Here is a 21,193-nt window from a genome sequence, read left to right as displayed (position 1 = left end):
ACGCTCAGTATTCATAACGTATTCCGTCTCACATCAAAGTGGTACTCACTGGTACGCACGTGTCTTTATATTCGTGAAACAAACTCGCATCCTGCTCTTCCAGCCTCTTTCTTCGCATCTTCGCCTCGCTAGCCACGTCCTTGCATGAGTTTCTTGTGAATCGACAATGTCGAAAAAGAAACAAATGGTTTGCCGACAGAATAACAGATATATGACGATAATTATTAGAAGAGGCAAACTAAAGGACATACATACCGACTGGGATAGAGGTAAATGGTTCAAATGGCTCTGAGCACTATGGGACTTAACATCTGTGGTCATCAGTCCCCTAGACCTTAAAACTACTTAAACCTAACTAACCTAAGGACATCACACACATCCATGCCCAAGGCAGGATTCGAACCTGCGACCGTAGCGGCCACACCGGCCGGCTGGGATAGAAGACCACATAATCTATGTACACCATATATTCACTGTGGTGATAATTAAAATTAGTTTTTATAGCACGTACATCTTAGTTCCAGTGACGCCATAAAATTTTAGTGATGTAGGTAGCTATCTGCAGCTTATGGGGAACAAAAATTCGCTTTGCAGTATTTCGTGTAATAACTGACGGATTTTAAAAATTTTAAATGTTTATTATGAAAAATTGTTAACATAAGATTGGACCTGTTAATAAGTACAACACAGAAAGACCAGAATCACGGATAGGAGCTGTGTGCTGTTCTTGAGTCTGCGCTACGAAGTCCGTGTATTTGCGCGCCATCTATATGTCCTCTGATTCTCAAATACGAGATGAACGGACTTAGTGAGAAAAAACGTAAGTTTCGTTAAGATTTGAAATTGTCACCCACAAAAGGATGGAAGGAGAAAACATTGCTTACTACATTTCAGCTGTTAACACAGTAATACTTCAGCATTAGGAATGGCGTTTTAATTTAGCACTTTTTTACTGCTAAATCTATTCGCAACACATTTTGCGTAGACTACGTGATATACATAGAGAATGTATGAGGGCAAATTCGAAAATAGTTGGTCATACCTTTTTTTAACGAAATTACGGCTGTAAATGCGAAGTTAACATATTCAGTCTCAGCGCTGGTCCTTTCTTGTTTCGGGTCGGACGCTGTGGTGAAAGCTGATCGGCTTAGGCACATCATAGCCATTTCCTGGGAAATGTCGTGTGGCAGTGCTTACGATATCGGTCACAGGTCCTTAGACATCCAACAACATCAAACCTCACAGTACGCTAAGCAGCTCCATGACATGATTATTCAGGGAAGACATCGTTAACTTAACCCCTTTGGAGTACCGTTCCAGATGAAAGGTGTTATTGGCGGTGAAATGTGGATACTGTATTTCACGCCGGAATCCAGGCAGCACAGTACGGTTAGACCATCCCGGTTCGCCAGTGACAAATTCCATTCAGCACCATGTGTTGGGAATGTGATGCTAATGGCCTCTGCGACAGCCATGGATGGCTCTTGCTACATTTCATACCCCCACCCCCGTTAGTGATTTCCACATTTTCGAACCATTTTGAAGTTCACGGTAGGACTGCGATTCACAAGTAACTGTGAAGTCAAAACAGTAGTTCGAGTATTGTTCCATACTCAATCAGATGAATACTACCGCAGGGGCATATCAAATTTAGTGCTGTGATGGACAAAATGTGTGAACCGCTGTGGATACTATGTGGAAAACAATGTAAGGTATATAGAATGGGATGTATATATGTCATTACCTGTATGTACTTTACTTTGGCCACTAAAAATACCGGCAAAGCCTTTCTGATTTGCCATCATACCAGCAAAATTATGTCTCCGGAAGTAGGTTTCGTACAATGATGTGACGTCAGAAACATTGTGACGCATGAGAAACTAGCTGTTGCTTAAAATTGTGCACAGTACATCTTCAACATCGTGTATAACGATTTAATGCATCACTTCTTTACTACTAAAATTACTATCAACACAACTCGTTTACAGTATCTATATATACCATGCAGCCTACATGCAAAGAATTCCGGAATATTCGTAATTTCGCGCCAGTGGTGTGTTTGAGCGAAATGTGGTTGACATCCGTCCACACGCCTGTATTTAATGTGTAACTGCCGAAAGTTTCATTGTTGTGTGTTTGTTATTGTTCAGTGCTCTATTGCGTAGAACATTGCCATCTCGAAATGTGCGACCCAGAATTAGAGGAGCGACTGTTTTGCATTATATTTTGCGCGAAACTCATGAAATCACAAATCAGAGAGATACAAATGATGCAGGAAGCATATTGTGATTATTGCCTAAGTCTTACTCGGAGTTAAGAATCGTTCACACGCGGTTTAAAAATGACTGCACGGAAGCGAAAGATGACTCTCGCTCAGGACGCGCTTCGACTATACCGACGACGCTTATGTCAGGTATGTCAACGAAATTGTGCGAGCCAATCGAAGACTGACTGTCTGGGAGATTGCAGAAGAATGTAGTGTTTCAGTTGGATTATGTCATGTAATCCTGACACCGCATGATGGAGTCCTCCCTCGGGCGTGTGTGTGTGTGTGTGTGTGTGTGTGTGTGTGTGTGTGTGTGTGTGTGTGTGTGTCCTTAAGATAATTTAGGTTAAGTAGTGTGTAAGCTTAGGGACTGATGACCTTAGCAGTTAATTCCCATAAGATTTCACAGACATTTGAACATTTTTAACCGCTTGTTGGAATGCATCGTGTTTCCGCCAACTTCTTCCCAAGGCTCATGAGTCAAGACCAGAAAGTCCTTCGCCTTGCAATCTGTAAACTACACTATGATCTACATCTACGTGATTACTCTGCTATTCACAATAAAGTGCCTGGCAGAGGGTTCAGAGAATCACCTTCAAGCTGTATCTACCGTTCCAACCTCGAACGGCACGCGGGAAAAAACGAGCACTTAAATTTTTCTGTGTGAGCCCTGATGTCTCTTATTTTATCGTGATCATTTCTCCCTATGTAGGTGGGTGCGAACAGAATGTTTTCGTAATCTGAGGAGAAAACTGGTGACTTAAATTTCATGAGAAGATTCCATCGCAACGAAAACCACCTTTGTTTTAATGATTGCCACTCCAATTCACATATGTCTGTGACACTATAACCCCTATTTAGCGATAATACAAAAGGAGCTGCCCTTCTTTGTACTTCTTCGATGCCATCCGTCAGTCCCACCTGATGGGGATCCCACACCGCACAGCAGTAGAGAGAGAGAGAGAGAGAGAGAGAGAGAGAGAGAGAGAGAGAGAGAGAGAGAGAGAGAGAGAGAGACAGAGAGAGAGAGATCAACATTGTGTTTAAATCTCTAACAGCCTGAATCATAATTCACATACTTCGAATGTACAGAATATGAAAATTAGTAGTAAAGTTACCCACCAATGAAATAACGCAAAGAAAACGAGACCTCTATGCAATATATGTGCAGTTCATAGTTTGATAATGTTAGTTATACCAAATCGATGTCAAAGTAAAGTTATTTCAAATAACTAATTGTATGCGATTGTGCAACTGGCATTATTCAAGTCAAGATATAATTTCATTCAGTAAACATCAGGGCCAAAAGTTAACTTTAAGAGAATAATGCCGTTTGTGCAATGGCATTAAGATGGTACTGGAAAATTGATTGCTGAGTCAAATACATATTCTTGCACTCCTCCATTTTGCCAGAAATGCAACGAGTTCACAGACGCAGTCAGATGCGGGTTTGTTGGATAATTAATTTAGTCAATATTATCAATTTTGGTTAGATACTTTCAATGTTACTTCTGTTTTACTCGATGACTTTCCGTCTATTAATAAGAACTGCGACCTTTCTGACAGGAAACCACGAATCCAGTCGCACAACTGAGGCGATACTCTGTAGTCACGCAGTTTGGCTAAAAGATGCTTGTGACGAAGGGTGTCGAAAGCTTTCTGGAAACCTAAAAATATGGAATCAATTTGACATTCCTTGTCGATAGCACTTACTACTCGATAAGAGCTATTTGTGTTTCACAAGAGCGATATTTTCTGAAATCCTGCTGACTATGTGTCAATAAAAACTTTTCTTCGAGGTACTTCATAATGTTCGAATACAGTATATGTTCCAAAACCCCACTGCAAATCGACGTTAGTGATACAGGCCTGTAATTCAGCGGATTACTCCTACTTCCCTTTTTGGGTATTTGTATGACTTCAGCTATTTTCTAGTCTTTAGGTACAGATCTTTGTTACCGAGTGGTTGTACATAACTGCTAAATATGGAGCTAATTTATCAACATATTGTGAGAGGAACGTCACTGGTATACAATCTGGACCGGAGGCTTTGCCTTTATCAAGTGATTTAAGCTGCTTTGTTACACCGAGGATATCTACTTCCATGTTTCTCATCTTGGCAGTTGTTCTTCACCAAAGAAGACGAAGTAAATATTACTGAATTCCAATCAAGAAGTTTCGACAAACCATGTTTAAAAACTCTGCTTTAGTGGCACTGTCATCAGTGACTCCACGGTTATTATCGCGCAGTGAAGGTATTGTTTGCGTCTTGCCACTGGTGTGCTTTATGTATGACCAGAATCTCTTTGGGTTTTCAGCCAGATTTGGAGACAGAATTTCGTTGTGGAAATTATTAAAAGCATCTCGCATTGAAGTAGGCGCTATATTTCCAACCTACGTAAAACTTCGCCAATGTTGGGGATTTTACGTTCTTTTAAATTTGGCATGCTTTTTTCGTTGCTTCTGCAACAACGATCTGACCCGTTTTGTGTACCATGGAGGATCAGTACCATCACGTATATATCACATAAATTAATATCAATTGCTGTTGATATTATCTCTCTGAAAAAATTCCACAACTTTTCTACCCTTACATGATCAGATCGGCAGAAGTGAAGACTGTGTCTTAAAAAGGTGTTAAGAGCATTTTTATCAGCATTTTTAAATTGATATACTTTGCGTTTCTTTTTGATGGTAGGTGTTACGGTATTCAGCCTAGCAGCAACTGCCTTGTGGTCGCTAATCCCTGTATTCGACACAACACTCACAATTTGTCCAGGATTATTGGTTGCTAAAAGGTCAAATATACTTTCGCAACCATTTACGCTGCGAGTGGGCTCATGAACTAATTGTTCAAAATAATTTTATTGAATGCTTTCTCAGAAAATTTCTGATGACGTTTTATGCCTGCCATCGGCAATTTGTCCAGCATATCGAAGGTAGATTGAAGTCACCACCGACTATAATTGTATGAGCGGGTTACTTTTTTGAAATGAGAGTAAAGTTTTCTTTGAACTGTTCAACAACTGTAGTAATTGGATCGTTTTACAGACCCCCCGACTCAGAAGATAGTTCGTGTGAAATAGTTTAGCCCGATTGTCAGGTATATCCTCTACCCATAATATCTACTTCAATTTCGCTACAAGGCAAAGACAGCAATAAATACTCAATCACCAACTGTATTTAATCTATCCTTTCTTAACGCTGTTACATCGTTTGAAAAATTTCGGCTGAACTTAAGATCACGCAAATGAGAACGAGATGTTTAAGAGAATCGTAACAGGTGATGAGACGTGGGTGTATGGTTATGATGTTGAGACCAAGGTGCAATCCTTACAACAGATCAGCGAAAGCTTCTGCAAAAACGAAGTCCGTCAGGTGAGCTCAAATGTCAAAGCCGTGACGATTGTCTCTGACTTTTGATGATAAGTTCATCTTGAATTCGTACCACAAAGAAAACTGTTAATCGATGGTACTACGAGACGTTGCGACGGCTGCGATAAAATATGAGAAGGAAACGGCCTGAAATGTGGCGAGACAGTTCATGGCTCTTGCATCACGACAACACACCCACACAATCATCCCTGTTGGTGCACGACTATTGCACAAAAAAAGGAAATCACTGTGATGCTTCATGCTCTACAAACTCCACAGCTGCAGGTCTGGAGAGTACAAACACAAAGTTGAGAACCACCCTTTTAAAGGATAATGACTAGCGATGAGAGGTGAGCTAAATGAAAATTCAGTGTGTGCTTCGCGGGTTCCAGCAAGGGTCACAGCAAGACTACTTTCTGAAGTGGAAACGGCGTTGTGAGCAGGGTCTCCCTCGAAATACCCTCCTCTACAACAGATACAAAGCACAATAAATAAAAGTATAGAAAAATTTTGTGGAGAAAGTTCTAGAATTTTCTGAAAGGACCTCGCAGGTCAGGGGATATTAAGTTACGAACATTGAGACGAGTGGAAAAACTAGCTTTTGCGTAAACTGGAGCACACATTATCCAGTTTATATTCATCCAGGGTTTCATACTGGGAAGACTTAGCGCCAATCTTTAATTTCAAACATTTCCTAAGGATTTGCCTTTAACCTCCATGTAAAGTAAGATGATGTATGAATCCGTTTTACACGCGTGGACTCTTTAAAGAACTGTAGAAGAATTAAGCGGGAGAAATTATGCACGGATAATCCAAAACATTATGACCACTGCGTACATCGACGCTGATGCCGCCTGGTGGCGTTGCGGGCACGTGCCTCAGTAACAAAAGTAGGTAAGCAGATCATATGCGGACAGGGATCACACTAGCGAAGATATGGGCTGCTAAGGCGGAAATCCATTGAGAGAAAACACTTTGACAAAGGTCAGATTGACATGGAAGTTTCCTGGGTGTGGTACCGCATCATATTCTACAAAATTACTGCTGGAGAAAACCAACGTTTTGACCACTGTTGCAGCGGCCTTCTTTTGGGTCTACTGGTCACCAGTACAGCCAGAAGAAGGGACGTCGAACAGACGTGCGGAACCATATACCTGTATCTCTAGCGTCCATCAGTTTCACAATTTTTGAACACGTATTATGTTCGAGTATAATGACTTTTCTGGAGACTAGAAATTTCCTCTGTAGGAATCAGCATGGGTTTCGAAAAAGACGATCGTGTCAAACCCAGCTCGCGCTATTCGTCCACGAGACTCAGAGGGCCATAGACACGGGTTCCCAGGTAGATGCCGTGTTTCTTGACTTCCACAAGGCGTTCGATACAGTTCCCCACAGTCGTTTAATGAACAAAGTAAGAGCATATGGACTATCAGACCAACTGTGTGATTGGATTGAAGAGTTCTCTCCATTGACAATGACACGCTGCGTTCTGTAATCTAGGAAGTCTTCCGAAGTAAGACTGATTTCAGGTGTGCCGCAGGGGAGTGTCGTAGGACCGTTGCTATTCACGATATACGTAAATGACCTTGTGGATGACATCGGAAATTCACCGAGGCTTTTTGCGGATGATGCTGTGGTATATCGAGAGGTTGTAACAATGGAAAATTGTTCTGAAATGCAGGAGGATCTGCAGCGAATTGACGCATGGTGCAGGGAATAGCAATTGAATCTCAGTGTAGACAAGTGTAACGTGCTGCGAAAACATAGAAAGAAAAATCCCTTATCATTTAGCTACAATATAGCAGGTCAGCAACTGGAAGCAGTTAATTCCATAAATTATCTGGGAGTACGCATTAGGAGTGATTTAAAATGGAATGATCATATAAAGTTGATCGTCGGTAAAGCAGATGCCAGACTGTGTGAGATTCATTGGAAGAATCCTAAGGAAATGCAATCCGAAAACAAAGGAAGTAGGTTACAGTAGGCTTGTTCGCCCACTGCTTGAATACTGCTCAACAGTGTGGGATCCGTACCAGATAGGGTTGATAGAAGAGAGAGATAAGATCCAACGGAGAGCAGCGCGCTTCGTTACAGGATCATTTAGTATTCGCGAAAGCGTTACGGAGATGACAGATAAACTCCAGTGGAAGACTCTGCAGGAGATACGCTCAGTAGCTCGGTACGGGCTTCTGTTGAAGTTTCGAGAACATACCTTCACCGAGGAGACAAGCAGTATATTGCTCACTCCTACGTATATCTCGCGAAGAGACCATGAGGATAAATTCAGAGAGATTAGAGCCCACACAGAGGCATACCGACAATCCTTCTTTCCACGAACAATAAGAGACTAGAATAGAAGGGAGAACCGATAGAGGTACCCAAGTTACCCTCCGCCACATACTGTCAGGTGGCTTGCGGAGTGTGGATGTAGATGTAGAAGGAGGCCGCTGCAGCTGTGGCCGAAACGTCGGTTTTCTCCAGCAGTAGTTTTTATACAATATGACGCTGTACCACACCCAGAAAACTTTTATGTCGACTGACTCTGGCCGCAGAAGTCTACGCAAAGGTCAGCTTATCATTACTCAGAGCCTGTGAACGAGCATCCCGCAAACAGCGAAGCTGATCGAATGTCCACCTAATACTATCATGTGCATCTATGGAAACAGGTAGAACAGTGAAACTATTATCAGGCGCTAAATGGTTGGACGTCCACGACTCGTCACAGAGCGAAGGGTTCGGAGGCTTGTCTGCTCTGTGAAGCAGGCATCTCTGCCGAATGAGCACAGTGCTAGTGCATGTACTCCGTGCGTTGTGGATGCCTGCTGTGGAGCTCCATTTTCAACAACTTGTTTACTTGTTGATTCAACAACATCGTCAGTTAAGACTGCAGTGGCTATGGAACCATCGGGATTTGATCGTCGATCAGCGGAAATGTGTCGGGTCCTCAGGTGAATTCCATTTCTGCTGCACTAGGTCGACGGTCGTCTCCACTAGCGTCGTCATCGACGTGAACGGTGACACGAAACATAGCATAATACAGGGCGTTTATAAATGAATAGTTTTAACACTTTATAATATTTATTGTATTAGACTTACAGTTATAAGTGGTATATCAAATGAAAGAGCAACTCACAGTTTCACCAAGAACCTTACAAATGTTCAGTTTGAGCACCATTTGTCACACAGCACACTCAAAGTATAGCTGATATCTTCCTAATCGTAGATAAGTGTGTCTTCAGTGATTGTAGCTACAGCTGCTTCAATCTGGTTTCTTAATTCAGGGAGGTCTGCTGGTAGCGGAGGCATGTATTCGCGATCCTTGATGAAGCCCCACAGGAAAAAATCGCATGGCTCTAGGTCGGGTGAATTTGGAGGCCATGCAAAGCAGCTCTGTCATTAGGCCCCTAGCTGCCTATCCAGGGCATGGGTACAGTCAATTTCAACCAGTCATGTACTTCACTATGCCAGTGAGGTGTCGCACCATCTTGCTGGAAAATTTCTCTCTTTTGTGACGGCTCCCAAAGCCAAGGTCCTCGGCGCTACTTTTGGGGCAGCCACCACAAATTGTATAAAGCGTGAGTAATGACCAGGATGTAGCTATGTCTGTTGGCCGAAAAATAATTGACAAGAATTGCGCAAGCTAGAATGGAGAGATGACTTATCTTTATTTCTGACGAAGCGTGCACCAGCAATGCAAGTCCAAGTAATATCCGAGAGTAATCCGTGTACTGAGCCTAGTCGAATACAATAGCAAATATCACACTGCAATGGCTCCGATATAAACTCCGCGAAGGGCTAGCAATAAAAATCGTCAACAGACTGTCCGTCTCGGGGCCAGCGCTCCTCCTTATATGCAAAAGGCAGAGGGCGCTGCGGACCCGAGATCAGCCATGGCGCAACCTCTTCTGTCGGCTGTAACGCCCTGAGACGCCGACGGCCGCGACAGGAATTGTGGCCAGCGATGTCACGGTCAGGGGCCGGGGGCTGGTTGGTTGGTTGGTTGGTTGGTTGGGTCTGTGGATACAACACTCTCCCTCACCTTCTTCCATCTGAGTGAAGAGCTATTGCTCTAGTGTATCAACGTAATAAGTGCCAATTGCAATAGGTTCACCAAAAAAGAAAGACCAATAAACTTTCAGCCTGGATACGGCACAAAAGTCACTATAGGGGACTCTTCTTGCGTTTGTACCACCTCGTAAGGATTTTCTGAACCCCAGACGCGTACATTGTGTTAACATGTCCACTAAGGTGAAAGGTCGATTCATCACTAAAGACAACATGACCCAGAAAAATCTTCATCGACATGAAACATTTCGTTTACAAAGTTGGCACGTAATCCATGGTCTGCCGGCTTTACAGCCTGTAATAACTGGAAAGTTTTAAGAAAACGCGTAAAACTATGTCCTCATCGTTTACAAACAGTCGACACAGGAACTTGTAATTCACTACTAGCCTTCTGGACTGATTTCTTTGGGCTACGAGTGAACGTCTCACTCGTTCAACAGTCTCTTCACTAACTCTTAGTCGTCCTGTGCTCTTCCCTTTAAAGAGCAGCTGGTATCTTCAAACTGATGATACCATCTACAAATTATCACCTCGAGGATCACAACCGAACTTAATCCGGAATGCACGTTGCATCTTAACCACAGATTCGGTCTTGGTAAACTGCAAAACACAAAATGCTTTCTGTTCACTAGTCGCCATCTTCGCTACTACCGCTGTCTAGCGGACTGTGGCGGAAACATTGCGCGCTACGAATGCGCACTGGTGACAAACACAACTGTTTCAGTTGCTCTTTCATTTGACATATGATTTATAGCTGTACATTGTATAATATTTATTACATTAAGAGTTAAAACCCCAATATTCATTTATAAACACCCTGTATTGCTCCCACCAGCCTACGTTGGACGAGAGGCATTGGTTGCTACCGCAGATCCCATGCAACAGCAGGGTGAAGACATGTTGACAGTTGCAAACCACCAGCATCCCATCATGCTTGATGTCTTCCACGACAGTAATGCCATCTTTCTTGGAGCCAGAACCATGCTACGGTGGTTGGAGGAACATCATAGTGAAATAACGTTGATGTTTAGGCAACCAAGACATCCTCTACAGCCAGTGTAGCGCCTTCCTCTACAGCCGGTGTAGTGTCCTGTACCATAGGAATCAAGGGGAAGGATGTTGTTTGGTGGCTGGTATCTTCCTACAACACAACTGCACATATGTATTAACAGGTTTCTTTATTTACATAAACAGATACATGTCTTCAAGAGAGTTGAAGAGCTTATACCACAACACATGCACTAATAGCCTACATTAGCCTCACTGCTGTAGAAGTAAAAGTCTCGCTATGAACTCTAATCTCGTCGCAGTGTACTGACAGACGCCGACTCGGAGTGCGAGTTAGAGGCTGGGTCTGTACTAGTAACTGTCACTACTCCGGCCGCTCAACCACTGGCGCACTGAGGCTGAGGTCAGAGGTGGCGATCTGAATACTTGTTGTCAAGAGTGTGATGGCGGCACGTTGCTTGCGAATCTGTCTTTGGCCTCTCTTCTGATAGGCGCGCTTGATCCAGCGCCTACTATCGACCTTCTCGCTACATGGTTGCCGACCGGTGTGCTGGCAACACTTTACGCCAGCACACTTTTTACCCCCTCTAGTACCATGGAAGTTATTCCCTGTTGTCTTAACAGATGTCCTATCATCCTGTCACTTCTCCTTGTCAGTGTTTTCCACATATTCCTTTTCAATTCTGTACAGAACCACCTCATTCCTTACCTTACCAGTCCAGCTAATTTTCGACATGTACCTGTAGCACCACATCTCAAATGCTTCGATTCTCCTTTGTTCCGGTATTTGCACAGTCCATGTTTCACTAGCACACAATGCTGTCTTCAAACGTACACCCTCAGAAATTAAGGCCTATATTTGATACTAGTAGACTTCTTTTGGCCAGGAATGCCCTCTTCGCCAGTGCTAGTCTTTTGATGTCCTCCTTGCTCCTTCCGTCACTGGTTATTTTGCTGTCTAGATAGCAGAATTCCTTAACTTCATCTACTTGAGACCATCAATCCTGATGAAAGTAATGTGAAGTAGCAGAAATGAGAGCAACGACAAACTTTACGTCTTTCTTGGATTTACTCTCATTCCATATTATGTACTGATTAAACTGTTCATCCCATTCAGATCATCATGTAGTAATTTTCCCACAATTTTATTCAAGATATCAATGTCATCAGAGTTGTATATCATCAGAAGTCTTCAAGCAACTCACATATTTGTTAACCTATTCCATATGCTCGTATCTTATTTAACAGCCTGCAATGGGACACCGTGTCAAACGGTTTCCGTATATCTAGAAATATGGAGTCTGTCTGTCTTGCTCTACACCCGTAGTTAGCAGAACAGGGGAAAGGCACGCCACGCCACGTAAATCATGTTTTACCCCCAATATGACAGTATGCCTAAATGTGACAGAGGTTGTCCACACACGAGACTTGTCTCAATGAAATGCCTGCAAGATATTGAGGCAGTGCCCCAGCAAGCAAGATTCCCTGGATCTACCTCCAAAGATCATGTGTGGGTTCAGTTCGGACTTCAGTTACCTCCCAGCTTGCTTCAGAAGAGGATACAACGGCTTTGTAATACCCTTTCCAGCCCAGTCCAGCCCAACCAGTGCCAGCATCCAGGCCACAGTGTTTGCAACGTCATGCTGATAAGTGGGCTTCTACGGCAGCGCTCTTTCTAAATTTGACCTGATTTTGCAGTTACTGAAATAACGTCACGTACCCTCTCAACCGGTGAATTCCACATCATTCCCTCCTCTTCTGCGTGCTTCACCTCTTTTGTCAGGCAGTGCATCAAAAAAACTTCTGTGTGTGGTGAAGTCACTCAACAGGCCGCCCAATTATACAGCGCTAATTAGCGCTTTTTTACTCTCTCCATATCAAGAGGCGGACAATCCCAAAAAACACTACGAATTACGTAATGAGTAAATTAATCAGGCAGTAGCTGTCGGCTAGCCCCAAAAATGTAGCAGCTCCCTCCAAAGAACTGTGCTTCTCAGGCGCCAGGCTTTGCCAGTTGCAGTTCCAGATTTCGTACCCAGGCTCCATCGTTAACGCTTTGTCTCCAGTGGAGGCCGGCCGGAGTGGCCGTGCGGCTCTACAGTCTGGAACCGCGAGACTGCTACGGTCGCAGGTTCGAATCCTGCCTCGGGCGTATGTGGATTACAGAATTGGAATATTTGAAATGCGCCCAGATAATTCAAACACTAATTTTGAAAACGTAACAGCTGCTGCTAGGGCTACGACTTAAAATGCCCGTGTGGTCCAGATGGCAGAGCTTTGGGGGCCGTTTTCTACAGAGCACAGCTCAGAGGCTGTGTACCTTCAGCCTAGCAGCCCTAAGGCTTGTGACGTCGACATGACGCAGACGTGGCTAACTTCGGAGACGGCATATGGGATTTCGTCCTAATTAGTATACCATATCTGGTTGGTTTTGTATGATAAGTTGCACAATTCGAATATATGCTGATTCAAAGCACCAGAACATCGACGCGTATTCTAGAGACCCTCTGTCTTGGTACGATTTCTTATAATTAAATATCGTGTGACTTGTTTAATGACATACATGATCGCCTAAAGGCATTTGTCGCTCGTAAATATGTGTGGAAAATTACATAGGTGCAAACTTACAATGTCAGAGTTCAGTGGTTAACGTCCTGCTGTCTCTAAAAATACGTGAATAAAAAAGAAAGTTTAAAGATTCTGGTCTTTTCTTATTAAATTAATATCAGTATGTCCTGTTGTATGAAGTGTTGTGTGCAGACAATAGCGCTCTTTCTCTTAGTGATGAGTTTATTCCATTGTGTGAACATGCCGTGAAATATGAGCCAACGAACTGTAACGTTATTTTCTACGTCACTCCCTGATTTGTTCGCTATTCAGTGTTTGGTTTGTCGCGTAATCTCGTTGGACTGGACACAGTGATGTTGCCATGAGTATTAAGTTAGCCAAAAATTAAACACACACACACACACACACACACACACACACACACACACACACACACACACACAAAATCCACTAAATGAAACTGTAACGAAGCAGGGTTGCCCACTGCTATCCTGTTTTGGTTTTATACTCATTCAGTAACTTAGTTAAGCAATGAACTTTTATTTTATTTTTATTTTTTATTTTTTTTCATTTTCACTACTCAGATTCCGACTATAGATTCTGTGGCCTTCAGCCTCATAGTACAGACTTCAGAAATAGTTTAAATAAAATTCCCCTAGTAAAATATCTTATTTCAGTACATTCTAATGTCTAGCTCATTACTTTCAGAATAATCACTTTTATTGGAAATGCATACTACAAAAAGTTATGAATAATGACGTATATTGTGCAATACATTCTAAGTAAAATTCGAGTGAGCAAATAGATCAAATTCAGCTATAAGAGTGCTGGAATCAATATCTATTTAACTAACAAACTTTAAGTTAATTTAAAATTTTACTAAGACTTAAAATCTGTAGCCTGTATGACTCTGTGCCAATTGTGACCAAACTACTGAATAATTCCGAGATCTGTTTTTGATACCTTTTCTACCTTTATTTTTCTACGTAAAATGACTCTAGTCTCAACTTCCTAAGTGCATTAATTAAGAATTAAGTAAATTTGAATATGTAAAAATTATTGTTCAAAAGGGCTGCCATGGTTATAAGTCGGGAATTCCCATGGCGGATGCGTAAATTAGTTCCGCGTATTTAAATTGATACAGTTCACTCACGTTGTTTAAATAATAATAGACAATAGTTAACTTCAAAACCAGTTATAAAGGATCATTTTAACCCTGGGAAATTATAAACTATAATATATTAACAGAAATAGTCAAATACTCAAGCGCTCGTCTATATAAGGTCCGAGTTGGTGCAGCTCTAGTTAGTTCTTGGTCAGATTCTCTTGGAGCAAAAGTGCGGCAAGTTGGTTAATTTTTTCGGTAATTGTAATTGTGAACTTTGTTAAAGACTGGAAGTTTTTGACCTACCTATTGTGACGATTAAGTGTAAGAGGCCTGGTCACATGAATATTGTGTGAGCGAGTGATAACAAATAAATCGCACTGTGATTGGCGTAAATGTTCAACAGTGAATACGATCTTGACTTTTGATTTTGGAAAACTTCACCTAGGATCCTAGCTTCTTAATTTCAGTGTGATTTAGGTGAGACGGACGCAGCTACCGGGAAGACAATATTGAATAAACAAAGCAAGGTATGTCGAGAACACTGCGTACTATCTACTGGGTGAGGAAATGTTTCAATACCGGTACATCCGGTTGTGACGTGAACTTTAAGTGGCACTAATAAATAAGGACGTGTCCCGGGACGTTACAAAACGTCTCGAGTTTATAACTGAAAACAGGAAGCACTAGTGCTTTATATGTTTGTTTCACTGTGTGTTTAATAAGATCTCTCCAAACGCCTCATATAGTATGATTTATAGCGATATAGTATCTAGATAATTAGAATTCCATTTTAACTTTATTTAGTAGTTGATTGTGAAACGGAAATGAGATACAGTATGAAAACTTTTGGCTAGAGTGAGTAGAAAACACCCCCCATTGAAATCGTGGTACGCTACAGATCAGCCAGAGTTCTTGGTTAGTACCGGCCGCAGCCTCTCAGTCTCCTGCTGTGTCGCTGTGATGTCACTAAGCTGACATGGTGAGTAAAGGCACTGCGCATTAACACAGGGCTAACAGTGTGAATAATGTGTTATAATCTTTTGTTAATTTTTGCCTTAAGGCAGTGATCGGGCAGAGAAGGCCAAGAAATGGCAGACTGCAGGCACTGCAGCTCTCTGCAAACTTTACGGCGCCCTGCGTTCCTGGAGAGCTGGGACACAGCGGGTGACTTTGTGTTATTTTTAAGAAATGCCTTTAATGTGTTACGGTTATATACCTCCTTTGTGATACGCCTGATCAGCACCGCTTGGGGGGAAGCTGCCAGCAGACGGCCAGGCCGCGGCAGAAGATACCGTTAGATGAGTCTGCGTCACTGATATTTTATTTTTTATCGATTGAATATTGTAAATCAGTTGTTCCTGTAACAATATACAACAATATACAATAATTTGCAGCTCATCATATTAACAAATGTTAAATCTGCTCTATCTGCCAGACTGACAGGATAGCAGTATTGAAAGTGCTACACCCGATTACAGCAGAATGTTTTGTTAAATATTGTGGGTAATCACTTACGAATAACCCAAGAAAATTTATTCCAGTTCTTATACGGGAAAAATCTTGAAAATCAAACCATGCAAATTATCATTCAGCACCATTGATTGCCATTACTTCACTATTTACACTATATTGAATTGCATGTACAAATAAATCAGAAGCTCTTATGATTGCCTACAGCCAAGTGCAGTATGCAAAGGGATGCACTGTGGGTCATAAGGGACGGCAGGGAAACAGCCCTGGCTGAGTTTGCAGAAGGCCTGGAAGTGCATTCGTGCTAGGATCCTTCCCGGGTGGTCAGGCTGGATCAGCCCCCCCCTCCCGCCCCCTCCCCCCCCCCCCAACCCCTCCCCTCCCGCCCACGGAGTTCACAACTGTTCTGCATACCTTCCCTTTCCACATCCCTCCCTGCCCCCGATCCTCCTCCTACCTCGCCCCTTCCCATCCCCTTCCCCCTCTCCCTCTCTGTGGGAGTGTGTTTTGTGATGATTTTCACGGGTATGCAGCCGGGTTCCATCGTCCGGACGACAACACGATATTTCGGTGGACCATCTGGCCGCCATCTTCAGGCGAGATTGAGTACGCAATCACGACGGAACTGAAGAGACCTCAGATTTTTTTCTTTATTGTTATTTTTAAACCTGATTACAGGCAGGCAGGCCAGCAGCAGCACAGCATACTACGCCGCTCTTTGGCCTCAGAGAAACACAAAAGATACAGATGAAGACAATTAGAGAAAAAAAATACGGTGGACATATAAACAGAGGCAAACACTTTTTAAAATACATGGAGCCATTCACGGGTGGAGAGTCCAAGATAAAATTTGTTCAGACACTTGGACACACACTTAAACGAAAATTGTCACACGCAATCGTAGGTGCACTGAACCACTTAAGCACAAACGACGGCACACACAGAAACACGAGGTGTTGATCTCCGGTGCGCGAATGTTCACTATGTGTGTACGAGTCCGGGGACCTGCCAAGAGAGGAGGAGGGTGGGAGAGGGAGCGGGGAGAGCAGAGATGCCATGGGCAGGGTAGATAGGGGGGGAGGGAGGAAGCGGAAGGGGAAGCCCGGGGAAAGAGGGGTGGAGGAAGGGGGGGAAGGTAGACAGGAGGGAGGGAGGGTGCCCAAAGGAAAAGACACAGGATGTGGGAGGGGAGGATCAAAGTTGATAGGAGGGGTAGATGGAGGGGAGGAGATCATCAGGGAGGGGGAGCTGGCGGAAGCCAACTTGGGAGAGGGTAAGGAGGGTGGAGAGATGGAGACCGGGTGGGACGTGGGAATACAGGTGCGGCAGCGGGAAGGGGTGGGAGAGGATGGGTGAGACAAGCGGGTGAGGAGGATCGAGTTTATGGGAGGTGTACAGGATCTGTATCCTTCCAAGGGAAAGGAGGAGGTTGGGGAACGGAATAAGGACGTTCAGGATCAGCATGGGGGAGGGGAGATGGATGCGATAGGTGAGGTAGGTGAGGCAGAGCGCATGGCGTTCAAGGATTTGGAGGGATTTACAAAAGGAAGGGGGGGCGGAGATCCAGGCCAGATGCCAGATGGGCATAACAAAGGATAGGGCGGATGAGGGATTTATAGGTGTGGAGGATGGTGGAGGGATCCAGAACCCACGTACGGCCTGAAAGGTGCTTGAGGAGACGGAGTCGGGAGTGTGCCTTGGCTTGAATTGAATTGTCCGGAGATGGGGGGCCAGGAGAGCCGGCGGTCGAGGGTGATGCCAAGGTACTTAAGGGTGGGGGTGAGGGCGATAGGGCGGCCATAGATGGTTAGATAGATGGAGGCGGAAGGAAGGGGTGGTTTTGCCTACAATGATCGCCTGGGTTTTGGAGGGATTGACCTTGAGCAACCCCTGGTTGCACCAAGCGGTGAACCGGTCAAGATGTGATTGGAGAAGGTGTTGGGAGCACTGCAGGGTGGGGGCAGGGGCAGAGGCAGGGGCAAGTCTGCCGGTGTGCCCCAAGGCTCCGTCCTCCCCTCCCCCTCTGTACCTTTTGTATACGGCAGAGGGAAAAAAAGTGTAGGAATCCGTGTTATGAATGGTGACGTAGGAAGGACGGTAGGAGAGAAAGGAGCTGATCAGACAGACGTAGTTAATGTGAAGGGCGAAGGTTTGGAGCTTGAAGAAAAGACCGGAATGCCATACACGGTCATAAACACGTTCGAGGTCCAGGGAGAGGAAGATTGCGGAGCGACAGGAATTAAGCTGCTTGGAAAGGAGATCAGTGAGGTGGAGTAGAAGGTCATCTGAAGAGAAGGATGGTCGAAAGCCACGCTGGGTAACGGGAAGGAGGCGGTGCTGGCGGAGATGCTGGTGGATGTGTTGGGTGAGGATAGATTCCAGGACCTTGCTGAAGACCGACGTAAGGCTGAAGGGATGGTAGGAGGAGACGGCGGTTTACCAGGTTTAAGGAACATCAGGATATGGGAGGTTTTCCACAGCTCAAGGTAGTAACTGGTGGACAGGACTACATTGTAGAGCCTGGCCAGGGTGGAGAGGAAAGAGACAGGAGCTTCACGAAGGTGACGGTAGGTGACACGATCATGACCAGGAGTGGTGTTGCGTTTTGTGTGGAGTGTAGCAATGAGATTCTATGTAGTGATAGGGGCATTGAGTTCCGTGTGTGCAATGTTGTCCAAGTACTGGAAACCAGGTGCGAGGGGAGGGATAGAGCTGTCAGTTCGATCGCGGACATCCGGGAAGAGGGAGTAATCGAACTGGGGATCAACTGGGATGGAAAACACATCAGAGAGGTAGGAGCCAAAGTGATTGGCCTTACTAAGGGTGTCAGGGAAGGGATGATCACCATGGAGAAGAGGATAGTAGGGGGAGGGTTTAGTTCTGGTAAGGCGACAGATGGCTGACCAGAACTTGGACGAGTTTATAGGTAGGGTAGCATTTCAATGGGTGCATGTCTGTCGCCAGTCCTGGTGTTTTTTAGCCGTGAGCAAATTTCGAATGTGTCGCTGGAGTTGCCAGTGGCGTCATAGTGTGTCCGGGTTACGCGTGTGGAGGAAGGCACGGTGGAGACGGCGGGATTCACGGAGGAGGACAGTGGGGGTGGATGGCGACAGTAGGGACGTGGGCGTCCACGGCCTCAGACAAGGTCTGCTGGAGAAAGGAGGCAGCATGGGCTACATCATCAGGGTGGTGGTAGGTGAAGGGGTGGCTATAGACCTGGGTGGAGAGGGTATCCCAGTAGGCATTCCAGTTGGCACGGGAATAGTCATGGACGTACTTTGGGGGAGAGTCATTACGAGGGTCGGGGCAGGGGGCGACGACCGTCTGAAACGGTGAGGAGAACAGGGAGATGGTCGCTACCAATAGGCTCCAGCACATCCACCGTTATGCGGCCAAGGAGGTTAGGGGAGGAAAGGAAAACATCGGGAGTGGAGTTGGATTCGGGATGGGTATGCTGGGGGATGGGGGATGAGGTCGCCTTCAAGGGAGGAGAGGAAGCGATGTCACCGCCGTAACAGGGCGGCGGAACGACGATGGATGTTGAGGTCGGCGGCGATCACGTAGGAGGAGAAGGTATGGTCAATGTGGGAGAGGAAGTCTAAGGGAATAGGGGCGTTAGGGCGGACATAGATGGTGGCGCAGGTGACGGTAAGGCTGGGGAAGAAGAGACTATAGTCTGGGAGACGAGTCTTTGGTATTGACAGCTCGGTAGCGTCTTTCCGTTGCCTAGCGACCGCAGGCAGGCAGCCAATGACGGCCTGACTTTGAGCGGGTAGCAAGGGCCACGTTGCCGCTCTGAAACCCGGTCGCGCGCGCTTATGAAACTTGCCAGTGTCTCGCGTGCAGGCGGTGCGGTCGTTCGTCGTTTGTCTGAAGTTGAATTCGCAGTGTATTTCGTTTTTGTTGTTTTTAGTGTTTCTTTATGTTTCGTTGTAAACAATGTCTAGTGCAGCGGGTAGTACCAGCCCAACACAAGAAGTGAAACGGAGGAAGCAAAGTGTGCTACACACCCAGGCCCGTGAATTAGTGTGCTCTGTGAGGGATTACTTTGAGAAAGAAAAGGACAAAGGTGGGCCCTTAATTCCTGTTGTTCAGGTTGTAAAGAGAACTGCAGCAGCATTGAAAATAAGTAAGAACACTGTTGTAAAGATAGGGAAAGAACAGTATAGTGTAGACTGTGACGAGAGTGGCACAACAAAGCTGCACACACCAGGAAAGAAGCGACCGAGAAATAAGCCGGTGACAGCTTTGGACGATTTTCAGAAAGACGCTATTCGTCGTCATATATACAGCTATTATAAGAGAAGGGAACATCCCACTTTATCTAAATTACTGGTGTCGCTTCAGAAAGACCATCTTTTTAAAGGGAGCAAATTTTCATTGCGTACAGTGTTGAAAGACATAGGCTTCAGCTATTCACTGTTTAACGGACGCAAAATATTAATGGAAAGGACAGATGTAGTTGCATGGTGGTGCAGATTTCTGCGCAGGATCATGGGTGTGGAAAGTACAGTGTGGTTAGATGAAACTTGGGTCAATGCCAGCCATTCTTTACGTAGAGGCTGGAATGATGGAACACCCGAGGGGACAATGGCAGTGCCTGTTGGCAAAGGAGGGCGTATTATTGTCTTACATGTAGGAACATCGAAAGGTTTTGTGCCAAACTGCTTGAAAATGTTTCCGTCAAAAAAGACGGGAGACTGCAACTGCTGTGTTCGGATGCAGGCTGAGTTGGCATCCCTTCGCTCCCAGCTTCAGGCAGTGTTGGCTTCGGTCACACAGCTTGAGGCTGTTGCCAATGGGCATCACTGTGGGGGTCCGGATGGGGGTTTGTCGGGGACGGCCAGCTCGTCCAACGCATCCCCTGATCGGACTACGACTGTGGTTGCCCGGGATACTGCCCACATTGAGGCTGATCCCTCACCTGTGGTAGAGTGGGAGGTCGTCTCAAGGTGTGGCAGGGGGCGAAAGACATTCCGGAGGGCTGAACGGAAAGCCTCTCCAGTTTGTCTGGCGAACCGGTTTCAGGCTCTGTCTCAGGCTGATACTGATCTTCGGCCTGACATGGCTGCTTGTCCTGTTCCAGAGGTTGCCCCTCAGTCTGCAAGATCCGGGCAGTCGCAGAGGGTGGGCTTACTGGTAGTTGGGAGCTCCAACGTCAGGCGCGTAATGGGGCCCATTAGGGAAATGGCAGCAAGAGAGGGGAAGAAAACCAATGTGCACTCCGTGTGCATACCGGGGGGAGTCATTCCAGATGTGGAAAGGGTCCTTCCGGATGCCATTAAGGGTACAGGGTGCACCCATCTGCAGGTGGTCGCTCATGTCGGCACCAG

This window comes from Schistocerca americana, chromosome 9, assembly GCF_021461395.2.
Source record: "Schistocerca americana isolate TAMUIC-IGC-003095 chromosome 9, iqSchAmer2.1, whole genome shotgun sequence".
NCBI classification, from domain to species: domain Eukaryota; kingdom Metazoa; phylum Arthropoda; class Insecta; order Orthoptera; family Acrididae; genus Schistocerca; species Schistocerca americana.
The sequence above is the reverse complement of the archived record's forward strand: the minus strand, read 5'-3'. Positions refer to the sequence as shown.